The sequence below is a fragment of the Zonotrichia leucophrys genome, chromosome 21, assembly GCF_028769735.1.
Source record: "Zonotrichia leucophrys gambelii isolate GWCS_2022_RI chromosome 21, RI_Zleu_2.0, whole genome shotgun sequence".
Lineage (NCBI taxonomy): Eukaryota > Metazoa > Chordata > Aves > Passeriformes > Passerellidae > Zonotrichia > Zonotrichia leucophrys.
Genome location: NC_088190.1, coordinates 5,020,285 through 5,030,586, shown reverse-complemented (window position 1 = coordinate 5,030,586; position 10,302 = coordinate 5,020,285). Strand labels below are relative to the sequence as shown.

Here is a 10,302-nt window from a genome sequence, read left to right as displayed (position 1 = left end):
TTCCGTGATGTAGCTTGAGCCTGTGTCCTCTATGGTACATGGAGTACCGGATTTCTTATAACTACCCTTTTAACCCCTTTTACAACATAACAACCAAACTAACAGTACATGCTTAACGATCAACTATTTTACAGCAGTTTCTAACCTATTTTAACAGGCCAAGTGCTGCAAAAGTTTCTGGTAGTTTCTGTCCCAAGACGGGCCCGGTCTCGGGGTGGGGGCAGAGCCGGACTCCCATCCCCATGCTGGAGTCACAGGAGGGATCAGCATCCCTCTCCAAAGGGCAGCCTGCAAACTCAGGGCTCCCTCTGCGGGCGGACGGGCAGGGCAGTCCCGGTGGTCCCGCATCCCGGAGGGGACACAGGGACCCGCATCCTGGGGGGGACACGGGCACCCACAGCTCCCCCGTTACCTGCCCTGTCCGCTGAGCAGTTCCGCAGGGCGGGCTGGCACCGGGGCACGTTCCTGAGCGCCGGTCCGCCCTGCCCGGCGGTACCGGGCCCTGCGGTGCGGCTGCACTCCGCACCGGGGCTGCGTGTCCGTCCGGCACCGCCGCACCGGGGGCCGCGCACGGGGCACGGTTTATATGGTTGATATGGTTAATATGGTGTATATGGTTGATATGGGTTATATGATTGATATGGTTGCTTTGGTTTATATCCGCGGTTTGTAGTGCGGCCACAGCGCCGCCCGCAGCCCGGCGGGGCGGCGGCAGCCCCGCAGCTCCGCACAGCACCGCACCGCACGGCTTTGCTCGGCTCGGCACACGGCAGGCACTGCCGGCCGCCCTTCCGCCCGCCCGCCCTTCCGCCCACGGCGGCCGCGGCGTCCCAAGGAGCGGCGGCGGGGCCGGGTCGGGGCTGCGGGACCGGCGCCGCCGCTGCAGCGATCATCGGCGGAGCGGAGCCCGGCGGGGCCGAGGTGAGCGATGCGTTCCGCGGTTCCGCGGCCCCGCGGGTCTGCGAGGTTCTGGGAGTCCGGGAGCTCAGCCCGTCTGTCGTGATGCTCTGTCCGCCGGCGGCTCTCAGCGTTCGGTTCTGCTCGGGGGGCTTGGACTGGGGTATCGGTCGGGCTCCCCGGTCCCGCAATGCTTAAAGACAGCCGCTTGCAATCGTGCCTATTTTTTTTTTTTTGGTGTTGTGTGACTATGTTTTTTTTTATTTTATTATATTTTTTTTTTACTCTCTGTCTCTCCCATTCCCCTTTCCCTTTTTTCTTCCCCTTTCCCTTTTTTCTTCCCCTTTCCCTTTTTTTTTTTCTTCCCCTTTCCCCTTTTTTCTAACCCCCTGGGAATCCAGCAGCTAAACCCCCCTCAGCTGTGTGTTTAGCCAACTCTCGCTGGAAGCTGTGGATAGTTCATGAATATGCACAGGGAGATCGTTTCCCGGGAGGATGCCTCTATAACGAGCTGATTGAGCTGCGCCTGCAGCCGGGCTGCTCTCCTGGGGGAAAAGTTGGGTGCCAGAACTGAGCAGCTTTGTGTCCCTGGCTTCACGGACGCTTGGCAGAGTCACTGGGGTATTGGCTGTACCCAGGGGTGTTAGCAGGTCCAGCCAGGCAGGATCTTCATCTGCTCAGTGCCCAAAAGATATAAAGAGCATCATGTAACTAGTGCATGTAAGGGAACCTTCCTGTTTTATACCAGCTTGTGTAGAAATGGACTTTTCCCGTCTAAAAACACTGCACCACTTAATAAGGACATTTCATTGCTTAGCAACAGTCCCAACTTAGCTTGGTCCTTACGGCTCTTGCCATTCAGGTGGTCTCCAAAGATGTGCCAGTAAAGCAGCCGCTGTCCTGGAGGAAAGAATCTCTTCTGTTTATTCCTTGGTGATATGATAAGCCAAACGAGCAGGGGTCTTGCTATTGCCCAAGTATTTAAGAGCACTTGAGAGACTGGGAGCTGAGTGAAACTGAAAAATTCCAGGCCAGACAAAGCTGGAAGTGGTGGTGGGTCCCTCAGGCGCGTGTGGGACCTTGTTGATGCATCCTGTGTCACTGGCACCTTTGTTTTGTGCACAGGCATAGCAGCATGCTGGTTAACAACCTTCATTTATGCAATGATTAGAATAGTATTTTGACAGCTGTGCAGAGTCTGCTGGTGTTTAATGTAACGGACAAACAAATAAGTTCTTTTAAAACCAGGCTGATGTCCTCGTCTGCTGCAGCAAGACAGGCTAGCTGAGTGGGGTGAGGACTTGTGCTTTGGAAGAGCAATTCAAATGACAAATAAACACACAGACCTTCTGCTCTCAAAGCCACATCCTGATGCACATAAAATTTGCTACCTTAGAAACTCAGGCTCTTGATAACAATTTCCCCATGAAAATTTGTGTAAGCTTTTGAAACTAGCTGTCTGTTCTCATCAGAGCAACTTTGCTTGGGGACAATATTTTTGTTTCTTTCTCACCAGTAACCTTGTGAAGTGTTGATAAAGATAGAATCCACAGCACCAGCTTCCTTTAATTGCTCTTTTAGACTGTGTATCTAGATGGAAACCTAGCAACACAACAACTGTATTGAAGGAAGATATTTCACTTCTTTTATCACCCTGCATGCATCTTTAGAGGTTAGACTCATCAAACTAGTCTCTTTACCCCTTGGAGCCTTATAGCTTGATTCCCTAAGCCTGGAATAAAACCGAACTGAGCTGGTGAAAAAGACAACAAAGCTGAAATGGTAATGCTTAATATGATAAAAGATCCATTCTTCCTTTCTTCCTGCTGGCCCTGTGCATACCTGCAATATTCCCATGGGGAAAATGTTCCTCTACAGAGAGAGAATGCTTGTCTAATAGGAAAATTATTTAAGGGGAGACTACCCATCTGCATTTGTGTCCCTTTCACCTAGAGACACAAGGGGAAAGCTGAGGGACCAATGGCCCAGAGCAGTGTGGAGCAGTGTAATATGTGAGAACTGGGCTGGCATTTGGGAAGAAGCATCAGCATCGTCCAATCTCCAACTGCCCACAGTGGTGACCACTGTGATTCAGTTTCTGCAATGTACAGGGCAAATTCATCCTCAGGGGTAGGAAAAAACCCCAAACCACAACCCTAAACACAAGCTGAAGTCACTTTTACTCAGTCCAGATTTCCCTCACTGGCTATAGTGTGGTGTTTTTAGCTATACTGACAAACACCCTTGTTGTAGAATAGGGCACTTACAGGGAGTCAAGGTGGCAATATCTGACTGGCTCTTTGTCATTTGGGGGCACATAAATGAGGGATTTCACACTGTTAAAATTGCTGTTAATTTTTAATGTTTGGGGGAAATGTGTTTGCTAGGTGCTAAAACTTCTTTCAATATCTAGTGTGTCCTTGGCTGTGCCTCCCAAGATCTTGTGGTTTTTTTCAGCATTAATGAATTAAACATCACAAATGCCTTTGTCACACCAACAGAAGCAGCAGTTAAGTTACAGGAAAACTCTGACCCCTTTTGTATCTGTAATTTCTGAACTGCAAATGAAGTGTTGTTGACAAGCTGTATTTTGCAGGAGTTTATGGGGTGGCTGTGATGTGTGTGTATGTAATCAAATGACATGAGAGTGATAGGATGGGTGCATTTCAGTTTGGCACAGGGAGAGGGTATGCACAAGATGCTAACATTTTGCATCCAAAAAAGCCACAGCACATCTGTAATCCTCTTGTGATGCCAGTGCTCCAAGATAAGTGCAGCTTATACAAAGACTTGCCTGTTGGGTATGAGTACTTAATAAATAAGCTTGAGTGAAACTGGAGTGGGATAGAAGTTCATACCCGGGTGCATGTGGAAAATCTGGATAAGCTGTGATTTTTATTTCTGAAGTTTGAACAGGTCCCCCTGTGAGTCGCAGAGTCTCTGGGTAATGCTGCTGTGGTTTCTGTGCATGAGAAGCTCTCTTCAGCACAAAATATTTAGCATACAATTGGTTTAATCCTCTAATCTTATCAAGCGCTAACATAAATGAGAACTGAACAAATTCATTCATTCTAAAAAATCAAATCCCATTATATTTCTCAGTGTAGTGGCAAAATATTTCTCCTTTTACTTACCTGATTGGCTTATTTTTTTAATCCATTGTTTGTTTAGAGGTATCAGAGTATAAATTTGGGTTTAGTAGTGAAACTTAGAGGTAAGCTGCTCTCCCATGGTGAGAGTTTATCTGTGATTTGAGCAGCTGGAGGGGATTTCAGGATCAGAGCGAGGAGTGAGGCCTGAGGGCCTGGTTCCTGGGAGGAAGGAGTTTCCACTGAGGGGGTGCCTCTCACCTATTTGTGCACTTTTTATTGCTTTTGTGCCAGTCAGGAAGAGCAGAAGATGTCTGATAAAAATGAGAGCAGGTTCCTGGTACTGAAGTGATCTCAGGATTTATTATAATAAAAGAAAGGCCTAAAGCAGGAGGCCCGAGCCAGGCAAGAGCGTTCCCTCCGCTCCTTCAGCAGCGATGGCCCCGATGTCCCAGGGGAATGGCACAAATTCCCTGGCTCAGATGTCCTTTTTTATCCTGTTTTTGTCCCTTGGATTGGTTTCTGTTTGGATCTTTCATTCGCATGAAGGTTTAAGGTGCTTGATTGGCCATTACAGTTCTGTCCAGGCTGGCTCCTGCTGCACTTTACTGAGCTGTGTTCTCACAGAATCACAGAATAATGAGTCCAATCATCGAGTCCAACCCATGCCCCAACACCTCAACCAGACTCTAGTACCAAGTGCCATGTCCAGGCTTTTTATAAACACTTCCAGAGATGGAGATTCTACCACCTCCCTGGGAAGAGCATTCCAGTGCTTTATTATTCTTTTGGTGAAAAATTTTTTCCTAATATCCAACCTATACCTTTCCTGACGTAGCTTGAGACTGTGTCCTCTATGGTACATTGAGTACTTTATTTCTTATAACTGCCCTTTTAACCCCTTTTACAATATAACAACCAAACTAACAGTACACACTTAACGATCTATCAACTATTTTACAACAGTTTCTAACCTATTTTTAGCAATGTCCTTTGCTTTCTTCCTTTCCACACACCTCGCTGTTTGTCTCTCTTCAGAGAGGTAAGCAGTCCTCCAAAGGTGTGTGTGAAAACTGTCTTTGGCTCTGTGAATGTGTTTTCAGACCTCGTGATGAAGCTGAGCAATGAAATATTCATTTCTAGAACTTAATCTCCCCCATTCATATACAATTTTGATAACCAAACCAAATTTTAATTCTGTATCTTTTATTTTAAAAAAAGCAATCAAGCAGCACTGGGTGGCCGGGGAGTCACTGCTCCACTCATGACACACACCACTGCAAGTTCACCATAGTATATATACTGTTTTTAAGCCTACAAAGCATTTTCCAGTGTGCTTATGTTAGTCCAAATCAGCAAATATCAATAAAGTGGGATCAGCAATTTCATAATCTTTCCAGGTGGTTGTTGGCTTCCTGTCCTTCTTGTGGCCATCTGGAGGGAGGCCTTACTGGTGTCTGCTACATGATTTTGACAAGTGCATCAAGCTTTTTATTATACTTAAGCATTCGTTGCAATATCCCTTTAGCTTTCCCACAGCTTCCTCTATTTTATTCTAAGCATCAGTCGTCTTGCTACCTCATCTCTTTATTCTAATATACTTTTTCTGTTTCAATGCTTTATTTGCCTATTCAGTCAGAAAGTTTCAAAACTGTTCTTTGTAGTTTTCCAAGGAACTAGGATCTGCTTTTGACACAGCAGATAGAAGCATTTGCTGATTCCATTGCCAGTTGACACGAATCACAAAAACGTTTTTCACACCCGTGATACTGCAGAACAGGCTGTCTCTTTAATTTAAAAGATTGATTGAACACAGATTTACCTGAGTTCATTCATCTTGTTGTACCTTCACCAGGGTGAATTTTCTCTCAGTTCTGTCCTTGCCTTTGCTGAGGGCTGGATCCTGCCTCTCCTCTTTCAGAGCAGCGCCTCATTTCATGAATAGCTCTGCTGCCTTCTGTGAGACTGTTAAAGAGGAAGGCTGTGGTGCCTGTGACTCAGACTAATGCAAATCAATTTAAAGGACAGATTAAGTGCAGTGTGGGTATGGATTGCAGTGTCTGGCCCATCATGAATAATTCAGGAGTATGGAGGAGACAGCATAAATGCTTAATCCAGCTCTAAGTGAAGTCAGCAAAAGACTTTCCATTGACCCCCGTCCAGGATATGTTTCAGCAAAGCTTAACTACGTGTGAGTTTGTAAATTTTCCCATTGGTAGCAGTGTGCTTCAGGCGTGGGCTACAACAACTGTCAGCACTAGCACCCAGCTGAATGTTATTTATGACCTGTTATACTGTCATTGACCGTCCTCTGCAGCACCTAAGGGAAGCTTTCTGAGGTCTGAGCATGGCTATTGAGTCATGATTTTATAGCCCTGAGAACCAGAAAAGATTAATAACTGGAATGTTACACCATTAACAGGAGAAAATACAGGTTGGAAAAACAAGCTTCAAAGGTACAGTCTGATGTATATGCTGCAAGCCATTTCTTTCCACATCCAAACTGAATTTTATTTCCAAGGCCATCCCTTCTTTTTCTCCCCATCCTAACCCTTGCTTCTCAGCTCTGCCCCTTCACACAGGGCTGAGAGATGGATGGGGTTATTTTCAGATTCCCATGTGGCAGGAAGGAGATGATGAATGTGACTCCATGTTCTTAGAAGGCTCATATCATATCATATCATATCATATCATATCATATCATATCATATTATGCTATACTAAAAATATACTAAAGAATAGAGAAAGGATACTCTAAGAAGGCTAGAAAGATAATAATGAAAAACTTGTTGCTCTCCAGGGTCCTGACACAGCTGGACTGTGATTGGTCATTAAATAAAAACAAGTCACATGTTGGATAAACACTCTCCAAAGCAGCAAAACACAGGAGAAGCAATGAGATAATTATTGTTTTCATTTTTCTCTGAGGCTTCTCAGCTTCCCAGGAAAAGAAATTCTGACAAAGGGATTTTTCTAGAAAATATGACAGTGACAGATGGGCAGCTGAGCTGTGGTCTGGAGTGGTCTTTGGTCCATTGCATGCTTGTCTCTGGTTATCAATGTGCTTGTGCACAAATCCTGATAGAAAAGCTGCAGCATCACAGGGAGCTGTAAAACACCAGTCTATGACAACTGGAAACAAGATATATCAGCAGGTAAATGTTTCGTCCCCTGTGGCAGTGCTTATGCCAAAGAAGCAAAGCTTCATTCCTGTAAATCTGTCTGGAGCCAGTTCCTTGATGCACGTTTCCTCACAGAGACTGCAGAGTTCATAGCATGGGTTTGTGTGTAAGTGGCACAGGAAAGCATCTGGCCTTGTTTAGATTCCAATAACAGGGAGCTCTACTGTAAGTAGCAGACAAATAAGTTTTTTATGACATCTTCTTTACAGACCTCTTGCAGTACCTTGTCTGATGTGTTGTGAGGGTGATAATTCCTTCTGGACCCAAATCTTGGCTTCTATGCAGCTAAATTAGTTCCTGCATGTACACCACCCTGCCTACATGCTCATTTATTTGGTTATGTTGCAGATCCTGGTGCTGTTTGCATTTCCATTTCTTTATCTGATTTGGGAAGTGCCTTCAGTTACTTTCCGCTTGTACTCAGCCAGCAGCCTGGTTTTCAGAGGGCCAGACACAGTTCCACAACCACACAGGGCTGTGCAGTGTGTCCTTTTGAAAATCAATTTACAAATGTCTTTTCAAAAATTGTCTGTGTCTCCTTGTGAAGGGGAATCCCAGGAGTCTTTAGAACAAGGCAGGTTGTGAAAGGATAGAAATCTCAAACTCCAAAATATGAGAGCAATTCAGAGCGGATGATGTGCTTTGCCTCAGGAAAGCTGGAAAAACTAACAGCACAGCCCCAAATATTTCTTTCATTTTTGTGTTTTAACTGCAGGACTTAGTCCTTAGAGATAGCACAAGTAGCATCTCGCCCTGTGAACATCTGTCTGAGAGTGTGGGATGGAGTAAGAAGCGGCTGAAATGCTTTGATCCTTCCAGGGGGTATTTTTGTCCCTTTGGGTTGGCTGCTTGCCACTCACAGCAGCTCCTGTGCCTGTGGATCTCTGCATCTTTGGTGGTAGAAAAGGAATAAGGACAATGGTGATGTTTGCCTCTTTCTGAGCTGCTTCAGATCAGACTCCCGGGTCTGTGCTGGGAGGGAGGAGAAGGGAGCAGAGAGGAGGGACATTCCTGCTGGCTCAGCTCAGTTCTGGTGGCCTGAATCTGTATCCTGGAGACGTGGCTCCACTGGCAGCTTCTGGGAGCTGTTGCAAGCAACATTTCCCTCCCTTGCACTGTGACTAACAGGAGCCAGCCCCCGGTGTCTCTTGTTTGTATTAGGAAGCATCCTGGACTTTCTCTGATGTGAAAAATGCGTATTTTATGGTTGGCTTTTCGCAAATATTAAAATGAATATTATATGTGTTATGTCAGAAAGTGATGCTGTGTTAATTTTCTTAAGTAGTGTGTTAAATATAGTTTTAGGTTATAACATAATGTTAAAATAGAAACTATGCTATGTAAGATGCTTCTTTTTAAAGAAAGAACTCACAGCAAGGTAGGAGCCACAGGACACCTAAATCTTTCAGAGAAAGAGAATTTATTGCTCCATTATCAGAAGAAATGAACTTCTTCCTGCCTTGCTCAGCCATGAAAACGCTGGTTAGGATTCAGAGGAAGAAGCTGACACTGCCCAGACAGAATCCTGTGTTTGAATGGAATTTATGCATCATGGATGAGGTGTATGAATATGCAACAGGCTGTTGCCTTTAAGGGTTAATCCTCTGTTAACGTGGGTCCTTTTTCGGGCTTGTGCTGCCCAGAAAGAGGTACCTGGACTGTCCATAACTCTTTGTTTCTATTGTCTCATATTGTCCTAATCCAAATTGTCCCAATTATTACTACTCTAATAATATTCCTATTTTTATAACCATTTTATTACTATTAAATTTTTAAAATTTTAAAAACAATTGATTGGCATTTTTCACATCTGAAATGAACGTGTCATCAAAGCCTGTTTGCTTATTCTGAATCCCTGCCCCCTCCTCTGCTAATGGTGTGCAGGGCTGTGCTTATTGAGCTGTTGTAATATTTAATGTGAGTTTCTGCATGGCTGGTGCAGCTGGCAGTAAGCTTTAACTCATTGTGCTGGCAGGGGATCTGCTGACCTGCTGCTCAGGCACTCAGGCTGCTTGTCTTGTCTTCACATCTTTCCCTTAAGAAGTTTTCCTTCTGCTCTGAAAAACCTTGTGCTTGCCCAGGTCCTGCTCTGGACCAGTGAGCTGTGTGGCACTGGAGGCTCCTCAGCCTCTGGATATTGCTCATCTGCTTCCAGATTTCTCACTGATTCTTGGAAGGTGAAATAGCAGTGAAATAGTAATTCCACAAGCTCTGGGTTTGCATGGGAGGAGCGCAGGTAGCTGCCTCTGTTTGGGAGAAAAAGTGTGGAAGGTAAAAAAGACATAACCTGTTCAGATCCCACTTTTCAGGCAGCTGCAAGCTGCTCAGTGAGTCCTTCCTGATCCAGTAGTTAGTTTTCCATGTGGTTTGCTGCAGTTATTCTCACTCAGCTGTAGTGACTGTCAGGATAAATTCCTCCCAGAATCCACCCTCACATTCTGAGAAATAGAAGAGACTGTGTCTGTGCCACAGATGACATCAGCTCAGTGCATGGAGCTGGAATGGTGCACAAGTTATTTCAGTATTCCTGCTGTTCCCTCATTTGGGAGAGTGCTACAGATCCCCCATTCCTCTCATACTGGTGTGTGGAAAGCCCTGCTGAAAAAGTGAATGTGGCTAAAATAAAATAAAAATAAAAGAAAAATGAACTGTGTCCTCACCGCAGATTGCAGCCTTACAACCTTCCTCTTCCAAATCTGTTATTTTCTGATGGCAGTAAATTGTAGCAGTGAAAAATAAGACCTTTTAGATACATTAGATCAAAATGGGGAGCACCTGGAGTGAGACACTGTGACCTGCATGATGTGACACCTGCAAGTGGGACTTTGTGCCTGTTCCTCAGGTCAGAGCACAGCGAGCAGAGCTGGCTAAATACACTCTTCATTCAGGTGGAGCATCTCTAACATTTTCTTTTAACCTCATTGTACTTTTTAAGTTGGAGTGGCAAGAACTGGAGCTGGAACAGCTGCCTGTGCTGTGCTTGGCAAGGAGGTCTGGCAGGACAGGTTGGAATTCCTCGGCAGCAATCCCAGGGAGTCAGGGCACTAAACATGCATGGGTTGATGTCAGCAAATCTTGGTGACCTTTGTTTTTGAAAAGTGACAGTTCCAGTACTTTAAAGCTTGTGTTTTGGG

At 45.3% G+C, this 10,302-nt stretch overlaps 1 protein-coding gene across 2 annotated transcripts in view; it reads left to right on the top strand.

The window, feature by feature from the left end:
• The first annotated feature begins 658 nt into the window (after positions 1 to 658).
• DISP3 (dispatched RND transporter family member 3) overlaps positions 659 to 10,302 on the top strand; it is a 43,695-nt gene continuing 34,051 nt past the window's right edge. The window contains exon 1 of one of the 2 annotated variants that reach the window (XM_064730564.1): positions 659 to 921. The gene's annotated coding sequence lies outside the window, so the exon portion shown is untranslated. The remainder of the gene's footprint in view (positions 922 to 10,302) is intronic. The other variant, XM_064730563.1, reaches the window with a different exon arrangement.